Source organism: Gopherus evgoodei, chromosome 15 (genome assembly GCF_007399415.2).
Source record: "Gopherus evgoodei ecotype Sinaloan lineage chromosome 15, rGopEvg1_v1.p, whole genome shotgun sequence".
Lineage (NCBI taxonomy): Eukaryota > Metazoa > Chordata > Testudines > Testudinidae > Gopherus > Gopherus evgoodei.
The window spans coordinates 13,178,054-13,195,369 of NC_044336.1; the positions used below are offsets into that span (position 1 = coordinate 13,178,054).

Here is a 17,316-nt window from a genome sequence, read left to right on the forward strand (position 1 = left end):
CACACAGGACTTGCACAGCCCTACTATAGCTCCCCATTAGCTCCCTGCTTTCCTGCTGCAAATGGGCACCAGGCTGAACACCCTCCTCCCCAACCTCTGGGAAAGGTCTGTGTAGATCCAGGCCTTGTGCCTGCCCCTACGGTGGACCCTGCAGTGTCTCTAACAGTAAAAAAGAGACAGGACTCAACCAGAATGAATGTAAAGGAGATTCTTTACTGAGGATGTCACAGACAACCCATCCCTTTGGCTCCCCAGCTCCCAGCCTGTGCTGTCACAAAGGGCCTCCCTAAGCCTTGTTCACACTCAGCAGTGACATGAAGAATGACTGTTCCCACCACAGGCTAGTCTGAACACTCCCACACATGGGGAAAGGCTGCATTTAGTCTTCGCCACTCAGGCCTACAATACCCACCTGCAGATCGTTTTGTATCCCAGCCTGCAGCTCTGTCTAGTGCGGTTTATTATACAGTCAGTGGCTGGAGGACATGCCAGGTAGAGGTCTGTTCCCCCCGCACTTGGTTATGAATGGAGAGAATACTGTACACTTAAACCGCGTTGCTTTCAGTGTCAGGATTTCACTGCTCAGTTTCACAGCCCAACAGGGCCAGGTTACAGCACTTCCCAGTTACAAGAACACGAGCTGCAAGAACAGGATCTTTGCATCTACCTTTCCCCACGGCCAGCTCTCGGCACCAGCGCTCCAAGCATGTGCTTGGGGCGGCCCTTTCCAAGGGGCAGCACTCTATCTCCTTTTTTTTTTTTTGCTTGGGGCGGCAAAAAGCTGGGAGCTGACCCTGGCCAAAGCCCTGCCACTGGAGAGCCACAGCATTGTCCCCTGGAGCCGAGCCCGGGCTGTGGTGGTGAGAGGGGATCCCAGAGTGTGTGAGGAGCCGGGGAGGGAGGGAAGCGGGGCCTGGGATGCAGGGAGGGAGACGGGGTCCTGCTGCTGCCAATGCTGCTGCTCTGAGTCTCCCCAGGGCAGCGTGGCATTTTCCCACCCAAGTGGGCTGGGCAGGGCACCGCCGGGCTGGGCAGGGGGCGCGAATCCCGGTTCATGGGTTGATGGGGCGAGTGGCTAGGAAGCCCAAGCTGCCAGGGAGCTGTCCCCTCTTGCCCCCAGACCCAGCCCGCCATGCACCTCCTCCACCTCAGCCACGTGCTGCTTGCCCTGCGCCCCCACAGCGCCAGGGGCAGGGAGAGGCAGAGCCTGGCTCTGAGAGGGGCAGCCGGGGGACCCCCGCAGCTCGGGCACCTGGGGGTCAGTGTCCATCCTCTCAGCTCTGCCTGCACGGGGCTGGGGAAGCAGCTGTCAGCACCTGGCCCTCTTAGCCCTTGCACCCCTCATCCCACCCACAGCCTCTTCACTTGTGCCTCCCCCATCCCTCCTTCGACACACCCCTTCACCCGCACCTCTTCCCTTGTACCCTCCTCCAGCCCTCTCCTCCTGCACCTCCCCCTTCCCCTGTACCTCTTCTCCTGCAACCCTCCTGATACCCCCTCTCCTCCTTCACCCTCCTCCATGAGTACATCACACCCCACTTCTCTGCCAGTGTAGAGCCCCCAAGCACTCCCACACCCGCTCCTCTGCCTAAACCCTCTTTACTAGATCCCCATTCCTTTCCGGGTACAAGATTTGAGGATTAGTCCTTATGCCTTCCATTTGCATTTAGAGCACTAAAGATGGGGTTGGGAGGGACAGGGTGGGGGGGGGGAGATTTATACTTAGGTGAAATAAAAATAGGAGAAATGATTTGATCCCCACTGCAAGTGTAATGCTGTGGGGACTGCTGTGGTGAACAAGGAGGTCACGTGGGGCGGCGGAGCCCAGGGTTGGGGCAGCAGGGGGTGCGGGTGGGAGAGAGCACTGGTGTGGGGGGAGCCCAGGGCTGGGGTGGGGGTGGGGGTGGGGGTGGGGGTGGGGGCAGCCACAAATTTTTTTGCTTGAGGCAGCAAAAAACCTAGAGGCTGCCCTGCCTCTCACCGCAATAACCACTCTGATCAGGAGAGTGACCCAGGGATCTCTTGGTTCCCTGCATGGTCCCATTATGATTAGAAGTCTAGATGAAGCCTAACTGTGTCTTGTAACTGGGCTAAAGCTTCAGACAACCCCAGTTACAGTAGGCCCCATTTACACTATAACTTTTAACCACTTTGTAACCAAGTCCCCCTGACTCAGGTATAATGGCATAATAGACTTAGCTTAAGGGCTTGTCTACACAGGGAATGTGACCATCACAGCTATAGTGGAATAACTATAGACATTACAAGTGCTAAGAGGGGAAGTGGAGTTCGTTCTCCATGGCCCATTTGACCCCCAGCCTCCCTGCTGAGACTGCTTAGCGAATGTAGACCATCAAACTTGTTCCACACAGCCCCTTGAATGGCCCCGATGATAAGCTATGATTGATCTGGGCTGAATGAACCTCACAGTTTCAGGGCCTACAGCTGGTCCTGTGGTTATGGCACTTATGCAGGACCCAGAAGACCCGTGTTCAGTTCATAGGTGTAACCTCCCTCAGTTCACCATCTGTAAAAGGGGGAAATAATCCTTTGTCAGTTGTGTCTAATTAAACTGTACGCACTTTGGGGGAGGGACAGCACAGTGAAGCCCCGATCTTGGCCAGGGCCTTAAGGCACAGCTATAAGTAAAACAATTATAAACTGCGGCATGGGGTCATTTACAACAACAAGTTGTATGGCAAAATTGGGAAACAATTCCTCAAATCAAAGAGAGCCCCAAGTAAAACCCATACATGGATCTTAACGACAGTGGAAGATTTCTGCTAGAAACCAGCTTCATCTTGAGATGCTGAATCAGCTTCAATTTAGGATAAAAAAACGCATCAAAAACCAAAACAAAACCAACCAAACCCCCAAACCATAAGCCTGTGTGCCATACACAGAATATTTCCTACTCTTTAATTTATCCTCTTCCTTAAGCCATTGTTGGAAGAGCAAATACTAATTACTCTGTACTCCAGCTGCGAGAGTAAACTTGGCTCCAAGATCTGAGGCTGATTTTGGAAGAAGTGCCACCTTACAAAGGAACAAAGCCCTGAATGCAATCACGGGTTGTATGATGATACTCCATGTGGCTCTGCATTAGCTGCCACTGAACATGCCTAGACATGAGCAGCTATCCAATAGGCCCCACCCTACCCTGTCTCTGCTATTCACTTCCAGTCTCCCCAGCCCAGAGCATCAACACTGCGCTCTGTTCTATGAAACAGCAAACCTCGACAGGTCTCCTTTCCCATCAGGCAGTACCATGGGACGTTCCTAAGAGAGGGTGAAAGCCACATAAAGGTCTTGAAGATGCAGACAGAGGTAACGTAAAATAATACTTAGCTCTTTTATTAGCAGTTCTAGCATTAACCAAGTCATCCTCAGGACACCTTGGCAAGGCGAGTAAATAGCACATCATAATGTATTCTGTGAATACTAATACTGACCACTTAAAACACAGAGGCAAGATAAGAAAAATGTATTTCCTGGGGCTGGACAGTTACTGGCTCCTTGAAGTCATGGATATACACTACAGAGGGGTGTGTGTGTATTCATGATTCCCTCTGCCTTTTGTCCTTACAAATAACACTACCCACTTATGATACTCTTTGTATTTCAAAGCCCTGTACAAACATTAGCTAATTAAGCCTAATTATACTCCGGTGAGGTAGAACATAAGGATTATTATCCCCTTTCACGGGATCGACATTAATGATAGAAACAAATGATTAATAAATGCCTCCTATTCTCAGTGCAGGATTATTCCTGTGGATTTGCTTAGTCCAGTTCCAATTTTCAGTAACACAGCCCCCGGGGCTCAGGCTCCTTCGTGAAGCGCTGATCCCCCTTCCAGATTTAGTAGTCCTTATAGACTACCTCTGTTAGTCTATAAGGTGCCACAGGATTCTTTGCTGCTTCCAGATTTCAATCTCTTCCCGATCAGGAAGGTTTTCCGGGTATTCCCTCTAAAATTCCCATTTCTTAACGTCACCCCCTGGCTTGTAATTACCACTGTGCTGCTAGCCTCCTACGGGCAAAGGCGGGCAGAGAGAGGTTAAGCCCCAGCCCCTCTTGGGGCACCTAACTCCCACCCCACGGACTGCTGGGGGCGGAGCCCGAGCCAGAGAGAGAACCGCTCCCGTGGGGGACACAGACATCGCCACAGTGTTTTCTGTGCCCAGCGAACCGGCTGTTCCCAGACCGGGGCCGCTTCCCTCCATGCTAAGGGCAGGGCGCGGCCCTGGGATGGGCGGAAGGGACCTGCCTGGGGACTAGTGGTGCCGCTGCGTGGATCTGTCTGTGGGGAGAGGAAGAGACTTTCTCCACCCCACGTGCCTCATATCTGCCGCCCCAATTAGCCTGGCCACGCCTCCCCCAGCGCAGCCCCGCCCCGTTCCCATTAGCCCCGCCCACCTCCCCAGGTAGAGGAAGGGAGGGTGGCGAGTTCCGCCTAGTTTCTCCCTTAGCCGGCCGGAGGGACGGGACGGATCCTGTGCGGGGCACGGAGGTGAGTTGGGCTCCGCTGCCTCTGAGGCTGCCGAGGAAGGGTCACGGGGGAAGCGTGGGGGCAGGCGCCGGGGGGTTGTAAGGGGCAGCTGTGGTGAATGGGGCAGGAAGAGGCAGTGAATGTAAGGGGCAGCTAAGGGGATTGCAAGGGGGCAGGGAGAGGAAGGGAGCGCAGGGGGGCAGGGAGAGGCGGCGATTGCGAGGGGCATCTAAGGGGATTGCAAGGGGGTAGAAGAGGGCAGGGAAGGGCGCAGGGAGAGGCGGCGAATGCAAGGGGTAGCTGTGGGGGAATACGGGCTGCAAGGGGGCAGGGAGAGCGGGAGTTGCAAAGGGGAGCGGTGGGGGAATACGGGCTGTAAGGGGGCAGGGAGAGCGGGAGTTGCAAGGGGGAGCGGTGGGGGAATACGGGCTGCAAGGGGGCAGGGAGAGTGGGAGTTGCAAGGGGGAGCGGTGGGGGAATACGGGCTGTAAGGGGGCAGGGAGAGAGGGAGTTGCAAGGGGGAGCGGTGGGGGAATACGGGCTGTAAGGGGGCAGGGAGAGAGGGAGTTGCAAGGGGGAGCGGTGGGGGAATACGGGCTGCAAGGGGGCAGGGAGAGCGGGAGTCGCAAAGGGGAGCGGTGGGGCAGGCGGCGGGGGGAGTTTCCGGGGGTGGGGGCTGCCGCTGGAGGGGGCGGGACGCAGGCAGAGTCCAGGCTCGCTGCACGTTGTCTGGAGCTGTTTTGTAACTGAGCCCGGCGCGCTGCTTCCTTCCTTGTTCGAATGTCCCCAGCGCGGCGCTTCCCTTCCCGGGGCCGCTTGCTCCGGGCGCTGCTGGGCTGCGCCTTCCGCCTCCCCCCGGCTGGCTGCGCGGGGGCTCTGGGGCCGCAGCTGTCAGCGTCAATCCAGGGCCCCAAACACCCGCCTCCCCTGCTGCTCAGAGGAGGGGCGAGGCTGTCTCGCGCTGCCCCTCCCGGGAGGGTGGCTCTGTGGTTACTAGTGCCTGGTGCCGCTGAGCTCTCTGTGCGTGTGTTCATCAGCGAGGGACCGTCCCCCATCCCTCTTCCTGCTAATAACCAGCGCTAGTTTCAGCTTCCCAGTGGGTCCCTGCCACTGGGGCTGGCTTTCCCCTCCGCCTCTTCGCCCTACCGAAACCGGCTTTTGGAGTAGGTGGATTTACTCCTTTCATAGTGACTCCATTCCTCTTCACCCCACCCCCACCCCATCAGACTCTCAAATGAGGCTGTGAAGTGTGATCTTTCAGTGGAACAGCTCTTACTGGTGTCTTAATGTGTCACATAAAAGTATAACGTTCAAAGTTTAAAGGCACACAGTACAGTAGTTGCTGTGTAACTCTGGGTGTGAAGGGGGCTATTTTCTCTGATGCTTGTCTCTTGTGATACTGACTTTTCAAAGACTCTGCCTGTTCTGTTGTAAATAACTTCTTTTAAAGCCTGCTACAAACATTAAGCAATTTCTGAGTAGTCAGGGACTTCCTTCTTGTTTAAAAGGCTGCCCCTACAGTATGCTGATGCTAAACTTCTGAAACTTTAAAATGAGCTTTTAAGAATCAACAGTCGCTTTAGTTCAGGGCCTTAGGCTTGGATTTGTCTACACTACAGAGGCTATTCCAGTAGAGCCATGTCGACGTGTCTATGCTAGCATAGTGTAGATGCAGCCTACAGCAACAGAAGGGGTTTTTCTGTCGGTGTAGGAATGTTACCTCCCTGCATGAAGTTAGCTACCTTAACAGAAGAACTTTTTTAGTCAACCTAGCTATGTCTACATTGGGGTCAGGTCACCATAGCTACGTTGATAAGGGATATGTTGTTGTTTTTTTCACATCCCTGACTGGCCCATCTATATCGATCTAACTATTAAGTGTAGACCAAGCCTTGAAATGGCAGTTTTCTCACGTCCACCTTGCCCTGGTGTAAATGGCTATACATAGTGCAGGGGCAATGGGGGCAGGGTACCATGTCTTTTAAAATGTCAAGGCACCTTTTTAATCTCCCCGTTTCTTACCAGCTCATGTCGGAAGGAGCATTCTGGACCACATGTACAAGTTTTGTTTTGGAGATTTTTGAGTTAAACTGGCAACTTCCCCCCCGCCCCCCATGGGGAGAAGGGGATCCAGTGATGATATGGTTTGTGCTAGCACTGCAAGTGCCTAATAAGAGAATTTAATCTAGTTTTCCTCTAGTATATGGCTGGGTAAAAAAAAAATTTCTCAGCAAGGGTTGCATTAGACCAGAGGTTCTCAAAGTGTGGTCTGTGGATGACCAGTGGTCCACAAGCTCCAGTCAAGTGGTCCATGGATAGTTCCCTCTAAGGTGCACACCTGGGTGGCTGTACATGAGCGAATGAAGGGCCACCCACCTAACTAGTGGAGCCGCACGGATTAGGTGCCTGGACCCTGGAGAAGATGCACACATAAGGTGAGATGGTGGCCTTGGGGGGGAATAGAGGGTAGGTGGGAGGGGACAGTGGGTGAGAAGAGGGGGGGTTGGGATTTGGGATGTGCAGGGCTGCAGGGGCCAGAGATAGAGGTGACTTTACCCAGCTCCAGGGCTGCAGCTGCTGGGGAGAGACCCCCCCTCCTTCCTAGCCTCAGCTCTGTAGTTGCTGTTGCAGGGGAGAGACACCCTCCTTCCCAGTCTGCTTTTATCTGTAGGACAAAAAAAGTTTAAGGTTTTTTATGTAGTGCTTTTATCCAAAGTGCTTTACAATAGTTAGCTAATGGTACAAGCAACATTTGGAAAGATCATTAAGTGGTCTGCCAAGACCTTCGGCAATTTTCAAGTGGTCTGTGTGGGGAGGGAGCGGAGTTTGAGAACTACTGTGTTAGACAATATCAGAGGGGTAGCCGTGTTAGTCTGGATCTGTAAAAGTGGCAAAGAGTTCTGTGGCACCTTATAGACTAACAAATGTATTGGAGCATGAGCTTTCACGGGTGAATACCTATGTTCCTCAGATGTGTTAGACAGTAGCACCCTTCTGATGCTTCTCCAGTATTCAAATGAGATGCAAAATAGTACAGATGCTTAAATGGGTTTTCCTTATTTGTAGTGTCACATTTCAGTAAAACAGCTTCCCCAGCTGCAGACTTAGTTTTAATTGAAAGCTATTTTTGACACTTGTATATGCTGCCTGCTTCTCTTCCCGCTCCCTCTCAGCCTTCTCAGTGCTTCATTGAGTAAACTGGGCGCAGCTTTTGTGTAAGGCTGGGTTTTACATGAATGCTATTGCCTAACAAAAAGACACACACTGTTACATTAGTCAGCGCTTTCCTGGGCCATGCAAAGCAATTGAATCATCAGTGACAATTGGGGAAGAATCTGGAAAACTGGCTAGAGAGAAACACGTGATGCTGCGAATGGACTTCCCATTTAAAGGGAAGAAATTAGTGAGAGAACCTATATTGTCCAGCTCTGTTTCCTTTCTTAGCAATACTGGTGCCAGACTTAAGAAATGTTACTGGTTTGTTTGGATGGGATGAGCAGACTCTTCTGGTCCTGGATGTAAACCGGTGCTGACCTGCCTAGTTACAAATCTAGCATTGTTTTGGCTGCATGAACTGCACTTGATAAAATGTCTCTGCAGACATATTTCCTTTCCCTTTCTGCTAGATTACAGTGGGAGCTAATGGCTTAAAACTTTTTTTTGTTTGGGTTTTTCAAGCTTTCACATGGGCTCTTAATTCAGAAGCCTGTTGGGAGCAAATCCCTCTGTCTTGGGGGAAAAACTAAAACAAATAATGTAGCTGCCACTTTGATGCAGCCGCAGGGGAGGGAAAGAGGCTGGGTGTTCTCTTCCTCAATGTGAATTTTGTCATCTCCCCTCCCCTCCCCATTACAATAAAGTTGGAAGGCTGACCTTTAGCTGCCCACAGCTTCCTACATGCCTTTGTGCTGTAATGGTCACTTCTCATGGGGATTTCCAAAATGAGCTAATGGACACATGCTGCTGTTCTAGGCTTGCAGAACCCTGTGGGCACAGAAGGACGCTCCCCATCCATTTGGACTATCCCTGTAATTCCCATCTAATCTGAGAGGCGAAGAGCAATCTTGTCTTGATTGCATGAGTGCTACCCTGATGTCAGCAGCAAGATGCCTGCAGTGCTTTGCCCTCTCAAAGCCTTTTGTGTGTCCATGAAGTCTAGGCTTTCTCTGAGCAGGGCTACCGCTGAAGTCCTGTGTAGCACTGTGTGAAGTAACGCGTGAAGGGCCCCATTCATCTCTTCCCACAGCTGTTCCCTGTTCTTTTGTGCGATCTCTGGTGATGCACTAAGCAAGTTCGGGGGTTAGAATTGTCCCTGGTGGTTGGTTGTCTAAGGGCTTGTCTACATCAGAAAGTTGCAGCGCTGGTGAGGGAGTTACAGCGCTGCAACTTTGAAGGTGTACACATCTGCAGGGCACCACCAGCGCTGCAACTCCCTGTTTGCAGCGCTGGCCGTACTCCCGTTTTGTCTCGGGTGTAGAGGATCCAGCGCTGGTGATCCAGCGCTGGTAATCCAATGTAGACAGTTACCAGCGCTTTTCTTGACCTCCGTGGAAGGAGGAAGCCTCTGGTAATCAAGCTGGTTTCCTTTCCCGGTTTGCTCTCTCGGTCCCGGAGCCACCCAGCAAACCGCAGGGAAGGAGACCTGCTTGCTCGGGGTTCCGGGACCGAGAGAGCAAACCGGGAAAGGAGACCAGCTTCGCCGCGGTTTGCTCTCGCATTCCCGGAGCCACCCAGCAAACCGCAGGGAAGGAGACCTGCTTGCTCGGGGTTCCGGGACCGAGAGAGCAAACCGCGGCGAAGCTGGTTTCCTTTCCCGGTTTGCTCTCTCGGTCCCGGAACCCCGAGCAAGCAGGTCTCCTTCCCTGCGGTTTGCTGGGTGGCTCCGGGACCGAGAGAGCAAACCGCGGCGTTCCCGGTTTGCTCTCTCGGTCCCGGAACCCCGAGCAAGCAGGTCTCCTTCCCTGCGGTTTGCTGGCTGGCTCCGGGACCGAGAGAGCAAACCGCGGCGTTCCCGGTTTGCTCTCTCGGTCCCGGAACCCCGAGCAAGCAGGTCTCCTTCCCTGCGGTTTGCTGGGTGGCTCCGGGACCGAGAGAGCAAACCGCGGCGAAGCTGGTTTCCTTTCCCGGTTTGCTCTCTCGTCCCGGAACCCCCCTTGAAGCCGCCCAACAGCGCTGCAGTGTGGCCACATCTAACACCACTTGCAGCGCTGGTTGCTGTAAGTGTGGCCACTCTGCAGCGCTGGCCCTATACAGCTGTACTAATACAGCTGTAACAACCAGCGCTGCAAAATTTTAGATGTAGACATGGCCTAAGACTGTCATGAAGTTTCAGCCTTAAAGTTCTTTCCAGAATTGGCAAGTTTGTGCCTTTGTCAAATACACAGTACTTCTAACCTTGGGTAAACGTCTTGTTGCTGATCCTTCACTGCACATGCTGTGTTGCTGTTAATCTTCCATCAACTACAATGGAACATTAGTATATACTGTCCTTGTGCTTCCTCAGCTCAGCGGGTGGCTCCTCCCTGGCCGTTCCTGAAATATACACTAGAATACAGTTGGCTAAAGAAACGGTGTTAGCACGATGGGGTCTGTGTTCCAGTAGACAAGGATTTTTGTCCTGATGTAGCTGTGCAAATCCTTAGCATAGATGTGCTGCGTGGCTCTGGTGTGACTTATACCAGGGTAGATTCCACCCATGCCCACTGGGAGTTTGTGCTAGTATAGCTATATTGGTGCAAAATCTATGCTAGAGACAAGCCCTACCCTGCCTGACCCCCACATGCACTCCCCCACATTGTGAAGACTATATAGTGCAGAGTGGCTGTGCAAAGGAACAATATATATCAGTCTGTGCCTTCACTGCAACCACTCTTAAATTGAAAAGGGTATAGCTAACGTGGCTGGACCTAAATCTAGACTTGGGAGGTTTGTTTAGCCATGCCATTCTGCGTGCTGTGCTGCCCCTCAGCTCTGACTTGTGGGTCAGCAGAGTATTGCAATGTGAAAATGGTGGAAGGAAAAAAGGGTAAGTAGGGAGGTGACAAAGTTTGCCGATGACACAAAATAGTTAAGTCCAAAGCAGACTGCAAAGAGTTACAAAGGGTGACTGGGCAACAAAATGGCAGATGAAATTCAATATTGATAAATGCAAAGTATTGCACACTGGAAAACATAATCCCAACTCTGTGTACAAAATGATGGGATCTAAATTAGCTATTGCCACTCAAAAAAGAGATCTTGGAATCATTGTGGATAGTTCTCTGAAGACATCAGCTCAGTGGGCAGCTGCAGTCAAAAAAGCAAACGGAATATTAGGAACCATTAGAAAAGAGAGAAAACAGAAAATATCATGATGCTGTAATATAAATAGCATAATGCTGTGAATGCTGTGTGTGATTCTGATCACCCCATCTTAAAAAAAGATATATTGGAAATGGAAAAAGATATGGAAGCTGCTCTATGAGGAGTAATTACAAAGATTGGGACTTTTCCGCTTGGAAAAGAGACAACTATGGGGGGGATCTGACAAAGGTCTATAAAATCATGACGCGTGGAGAAAGTAAATAAGGAAATGTTATTTACCCCTGCGTATAGCAGAACGCCCTGGGTCACTCAATGAAATTAATAGGCAACAAGTTTAAAATAAACACGAGGAAGTACTTTTTCACACAGTGCACAGTCAGCCTGTGGAACTCATTGCCAGGGGATGTTGTGGAGGCCAAAACTATAAGTGGGTTCAAAGAAGAACTAGCTACGTTCTTGGCGAATAGGTCCATCAATGACTGTTAGCCAGGCTGGTCAGGACACAACCCCATGTTCAGCTTACTAACCTTAACAGTTTCTGTATTAACCATTAGTCATCTATAAATTTGGACTGACTCTGTGCCTTAATGCAAGATCTTGTAGTTACTGACCTGGGGCTCTGTATATGGAGAGAAGAGGAAAAGAATTAGACTCTAATCTAGACTCTGAATCCCACAACATGAAATGTTTTATTTTTGTTTCTTAAGGCTGCCTCTTGCTATGATTTTTTTAATTGCTTTGGAAACAAGTAATTGGGCTAGTATGATCTTATTTAAAATCACCCACTTCTAATAACCAGCTACTCATAGACACTGTAAATTTACTGTTGATTGATAATACAGACTCAAGTGCTGCTCTGCAGAAGTCAGCCTCTTACAATGTGCATGTTTGTGTTCCTAGTTTTCTGATACTGCTCCTCACTTTGACATACAATGACCTGCTGTTCCAGTCATTGGCTTCTTCTAAGCAAGTTTTTCTGCTGCCGAGTGTTGTGAATAAACTTTGACCAGGGACTCGACTGAGTTCACCTAAACTCAATACATTTGTGACTGCCAGGAATCCAAGGTTGTTCAGGTAGGAGGGTTTTTTTAATGGCTTTGCTTTCTCTGCAATAACTGAGGATGCTGCAAACGCTTAAAGCTGTACTAGAAGTGCATTTAATGGGAAAATGGAGGGCTTCAAATGGAGGCCTGGTTTGTGAAAAGGGAGCAATTCTTTAATAAATTGTAATTACTCTGTGCACAGGGATCATAAACGCTTTTACTTAATTAAAAGCTTTTCAGCTCATCACCAACGAGCCTCTGCTTCCCTGCGAGGTCATTGTAGTGTTCACTTCATATGACACTAAATCTGTGCCTCTCTGAGAGGTATTGGACCAATTATTCTTGTAAATAAGAACCCAGGGCTCTAGGGGGACTTGCTAGCTTTCTGCTTGCTGTTGTGTTGTGGGAGCATTATGGTGCTTTGGGTAACAATTTGCTATCCTCTATCATTCTAGTGAGTGCAGAACGCATCCTCCTTTTTAAAACACCCTTTTCCTCTTTCTGTAAATAGCACACTAATACCTGGTTTTCTGTCCTCTGATTTAATTTCTTATTTAGTCACTGTCACTTTAAAATATATGCAGGGAAGGGGAGGAAAGAGCTAGCTCACTATTTTCCCTGAGTATTACCGGCAAGATCTACATCTGGGACTGAGAAAAAGGATGTCGGACTTAATCCCTGTGCAAGCTGCTTTTTGTGATATGATAAGGAAGCTTTGTCTAGTGGTTGGACCATGACACTGCTAGCCAGGACTCCTGATTATATTCCTGGCTGCCTCTCTTGCTATATGGCCTTGGGCAAGTCCTTTAGGCTCAGATAATCAGGGATATCCCCCATTGAAGTCCCTTGGAATTAGACACCTCAGGTGCTGGGCTTTAACCTCTCTGTATATCAGGCCTGCTTGATCCTTAATATAGGAGTGTTCGTCACATTCCTGGTATGAATGTGCTGTACGGGTGTAAAAAGTGAGTTGCAGTGGTGAGGCTCGCCTCTGCTTTTAAGGTGGCACAGTGCATCTACACTAGAGGTTTGCACCGATGCACCCCTCTTCCCTGCCCCCCTCCACCCCAAAAAAATATCTGAAGTGTAGACAAGGCATTGGCCTTTCCTGGTGCAAAGTGAGGATGTTGGGTGCTGGTTGTTTTTTTGTTTTTTGGTTTGTTTTTTTAACCCAGTTGGTAGGTGCGTTGTGAGGCTTACTGTCCATAGAGCACTCTCAGATCTTCAGATAAAATGTACTATACAAGCACAACATATCATAACATTTGCTGTTGGATCCGTGCCTTGTATCTCAGCGAAACCTCAGTGCTTTCTGTACTCTCCTTTTTCTTGATTCCAGCAGGCTGCTGTTCTGTTCAGCCCATAGGTTCCTTTCTCTCTTTAATCCACGGTTGAGGGCATGGAGCAATCTCCTCTGAGTGAATCCATTGGAAAACAGTTGTAGAACTCTATTCTTAATAGCTTGTTTGGTTTTGGGGCAGGACGGGGGCGATGGGAGGATATTCCACAGTTTGTGGCCTTGTGAGGACTGTGTGTGTGTTTTGCACTTGTCAGAATTAAACTGGACTCTTTGGGGTTGGGGCCTGACTCAGTGAGTGCTTTTTGTAAAGCATTTTGTTACCTCTCTAAACAAAAAAAGCTGTGGGGGAGCCTGCACCCTTTTATGGAGAGAGATTTCGGCTCCCAAGTCTGGAACTCAGGGCAATGCTCAAGGTGCTTAGATCAGGGGTTTTGGTTCCAGAAAGACCCATCTAACTCTGGGCACTTCTGGATGATGTCTCCCTAGGGTCAGACTATGTCCTGTATCAAGAGTCTGTGTGCCCAGAGGGCTTTAGCCCATGGAGAAGAGGGACCAGTGGCATCTCTGCCTTTCAGCTTTCCCTGGTCTCTACAGACCGCCCTCGGGGAGCAGGGGGGGACTGTTGTAGGGGCAGGGTGGGATGGATGCAGTGCCCTTCCGCCATGGGTGTGCACACATACACTGCTCTGTGGGCAATCCACAGGAAGGTTGGAAGAGCAGAAGCCCCTTTCTATGCTATCAAGCCTCCTTCTAAGAGGGGTTCCAGGGACATTTGCTGCTGGAAGTCCCTGGCAGTGTGGGGCAGGAAGCTCAGGTGCTGAGCCAATGGTTGTCTGCCTGCATGGGTGTCTCCTTAGTGTAGACTCGACCTGTGAGAAGGACCCTTTCCCAAGAGAATTCAGAGGGCCCTACACAGGATGAGGGCACTCTTCCCATGGGGTTCATCTGGCCCATAGAACAGCTGGAGTCTGGCACAGACCTGGTTTACTCTGCCTGTTCCAAGTTCTGGCTTTTTGGAGTAGCTCAGGCTCTGAAGTTGCAAACTGGCAGCATCTGTGAATGCAGCATTTGTTCCCCTGGGCAGCATGTTGGGTGGATGAATGCCTCGGTAGGAAGCCTGGATTATAGTTTTCAGATTGCTTCTTGGTTTACGAAGCTCTTCTCCATTGCAAAGGGATGTTGTGGGGAGATTTTTCTTTAAACCTTCAGTGAGAGACTGAGCAGAACACGGTTCAGATGGAAACAGTGAGACAAGCTTGGCAAACGTCTCTCCCCTGGGGCTGTCAAAGGGCTCTCTTCCTAGCACACAGATGGCTGGAGCAGAGACCTTTATCTTGGCTGCACTAATGCTCTGGGAAACTGTGCTGCTCACTAAAATGATGCTTGTGGAGAGGAGGGGAATGGCACCTTGCCAGCATGCAGGCAGATAGCAAGTGTCTGTACAGAATTACATATGCTGCTTTTCTTCACGTCTACCTTCTAGCTGGACGCAGTAGCCTGCTTGTGCCAAAACCTGCCAAAAGAATAACAGAGAGAGCAATGCAAAGCAAAGACGACCCAGTGAACATCATTTCCATGCATGAGCTGGTGTCCGTCAAATCTCACTGTAAAATAACGCTAAGCTGGAAGCAGGCGTAACATGTAAGCTGTTCCAACCCAGCTCTGTCCTGAGCTCCACTGCCCCTATATTCTCCACGGAGTGTTGGCTGTGTCTACACAAGGCATTGATACCTTGTTCTAGCCCCTTCCTTCCCCTCCAGGCTGCATGTGAACCTGGCGCAGCTAAAAATTCCACCCACGTTCCCTTGCTGGGCTGTAAATGTTTCCCTGGGGTGTTTGCCACCCAGACGTTGCAGCACTGTGCTAATGTATGAGAGCCACACCATGAGACTGTTGTCATTGGCAGATAGAATAAGCAGAGAGAAGTCAATTACATATTTAAATCTTTAATGTCCATGATCCTGTTAGTGATGACTTTTAACCAAACTGCCTCCCATAAATGTCACAACTTTCCCCCCGAATCCTGTGTGTTCAGGTGGCTCAGGTGAGAAGTGGTTCCTCGATCTCGTGTCTCTGTTCCTAGTTCCTATCTGTTATCCATCTTGTGGTGACTTTTACTGTCATGATAGTACTGAATGGGCGTTGCCGAGGAGAGGAGATGGGATTAGGCAGGTCAGGGACTGGGCTCCAGGTCAGGAAAACACATGCGTGAGACCTCAATGATTTAAGCACCTGCTGAAGTGCTGTTGTCAGTAGGGATGCTCTGCTGTTGGCCAGCTGAAGGCAAAAGGCTTGCCTGTTGCCTGCCTGTGGTATCCATGGACCAGTGCTACTTAATTCTATGATTTTTTAAAGCTTTACTATATGTATATGTTTGCTAGGGGAGTGATGGGTGCCCATAGTACAGGTTAAGAACTCCTTACCCTTCCTGATGCCCTTCACGTGGCTTTCAGACATGTTCCACCTTTATCTGAACAGGAGAATTGTTAGAAAAGGCATGATGAAAAATTGGCTTAGTCTACATGGCTTAGCATGTTGCTTATTCTCCAGTAGAGGGGCCTGGTGTGAAGCTGTCATGCAGCCAACCAATTATTAGGTGTGCAATATACACTGGCTCCAACTGATCCGCACGGGTAGACCCCCCTGCATCAGTGCCGAGCTCTGTGGATGACTGCACTGGAGTAGTAGGTAGGGTGCAGGACTGGGACTTGCGACACCTGGGTTCAATTCCTAACTCTGCCACTTGCCTGCTTGGGTGACCCTAGGCAAATCACTGCCCAGCTCTTTGCCTCAGTTTCCCCATCTGTCATACTGACCTCCTTTTTGTGCACTGAGCAATATGGATGGAAGTGCTATATGACAGCTAGGTCGGGGCTGTTTGCATGGGGCATTGTTATGGTCCCTCCTGTTCTGCTGATGACCCTCTTGGGTCAAATGAAAAAGTATAGGCAGGGGCCAGGACTTTCAAACAGCAAGTGGGGTGTTCTGGGCAGTCTGAAAATCCAGACAGTTATGTAGAGGGAGATTTTCAAAGGCACAAATGGGGAATTATGCAGTTACTTGCTTATGCACCTAACTCCTGGCATGGAATTTCAAAAATGTTGGCCCTAAAATATTTCCGATTGTTTGGAAAAATATACAAGGTGACGCAGCAAATCGGAGAGCTCAGCTTTAACCTACGGTGTGATGAGGCATAGTGCAGTGGAAGTGATTTGGTTTTTCTCGTCAGGGTGACGCTTGCTTGGAAGAGGAGGGCTTGGTTACGGGGGCAACAATTTTGCGGCTGATAAGTCTCCAGTTTTCAAAGCAGGAATCTGGGGACGTTTTCGAAGGCTCCAGCAGGAAGGTACCTTCTTGCCTGAAGTTAAAGCATCACTTTGGAACTGCAGACCTGGCTCCTCCTGCCTTTACATTTATGCAAACTTGGTTTCTTCGTGGTACAGGGACCACTGCAAATCTTGAGGGGTCATTGAACTGTCTCGTTAATGTGTTGTAATTTCACTTACTAGCTGGTTTGACAGCCTCTCTGAGAGCTGGAAGCCACAGTGCTAGCTTGTTCACCTCCCTTCCTGGGAAGCTGAAACAAATCATGTGCTGGCAGGTCATCTGCTTAGGGACAGGAAGCTGGGTGGCTAGAGATGCCTCAGTGTGTAAACTGGGCTTCCCTAAAAGCTGGATAGTCAGGTGCAACACAGCACACATCTACATGGTGACTGAGTGACCCCTGCCTTAGCATGGGTAAGCTGTCTGGAAGGAGGCTGATCAACTCCAGGCTTGTGTTGTGATTGTGTCAATAGGAGCAGTCTCTGCCAGGTGTGCTTGTACTACACAGCACTGTTCACAGACGCAAGCAGCACACCCACAGAGTTCCCAGCCAAAGTGTGTGTAACTTTCCAGAGTGGGCACTTCTCTGGCAAGCACAATAGGTGGATCTGAAAACTTCCTTGCACATTCATGTGCTGTCTCATGGCTTGGAAAAGCCCTGTGGTGACCTCTCTGATCTCATAGCTTGTGAATCAGTCTGGAGGCTGGAGCTCAGTGTTTTGTTTGCCCTGATGCAGTGGGTTACAGTCAATCCTAAAAGCTCTGTAAGTAGGGGATGTAGAAACTTGACTTGTTCGTAGCAAGGGTGGTTTCTGCCCACTCAGTGGATTTTTGTCATGTTTTAAAAGGACACC

At 50.1% G+C, this 17,316-nt stretch overlaps 1 protein-coding gene across 3 annotated transcripts in view; it reads left to right on the plus strand.

Moving 5' to 3' along the window:
• The first annotated feature begins 3,240 nt into the window (after positions 1-3,240).
• RHBDF2 (rhomboid 5 homolog 2) overlaps positions 3,241-17,316 on the plus strand; it is an 81,942-nt gene continuing 67,866 nt past the window's right edge. The window contains exons 1-2 of one of the 3 annotated variants that reach the window (XM_030534433.1): positions 3,241-3,327; positions 11,696-11,869. The gene's annotated coding sequence lies outside the window, so the exon portion shown is untranslated. Of the gene's footprint in view, positions 3,328-4,428; positions 4,514-11,695; positions 11,870-17,316 lie in introns of those variants that run through there. The other 2 variants (XM_030534432.1, XM_030534434.1) reach the window with 2 other exon arrangements.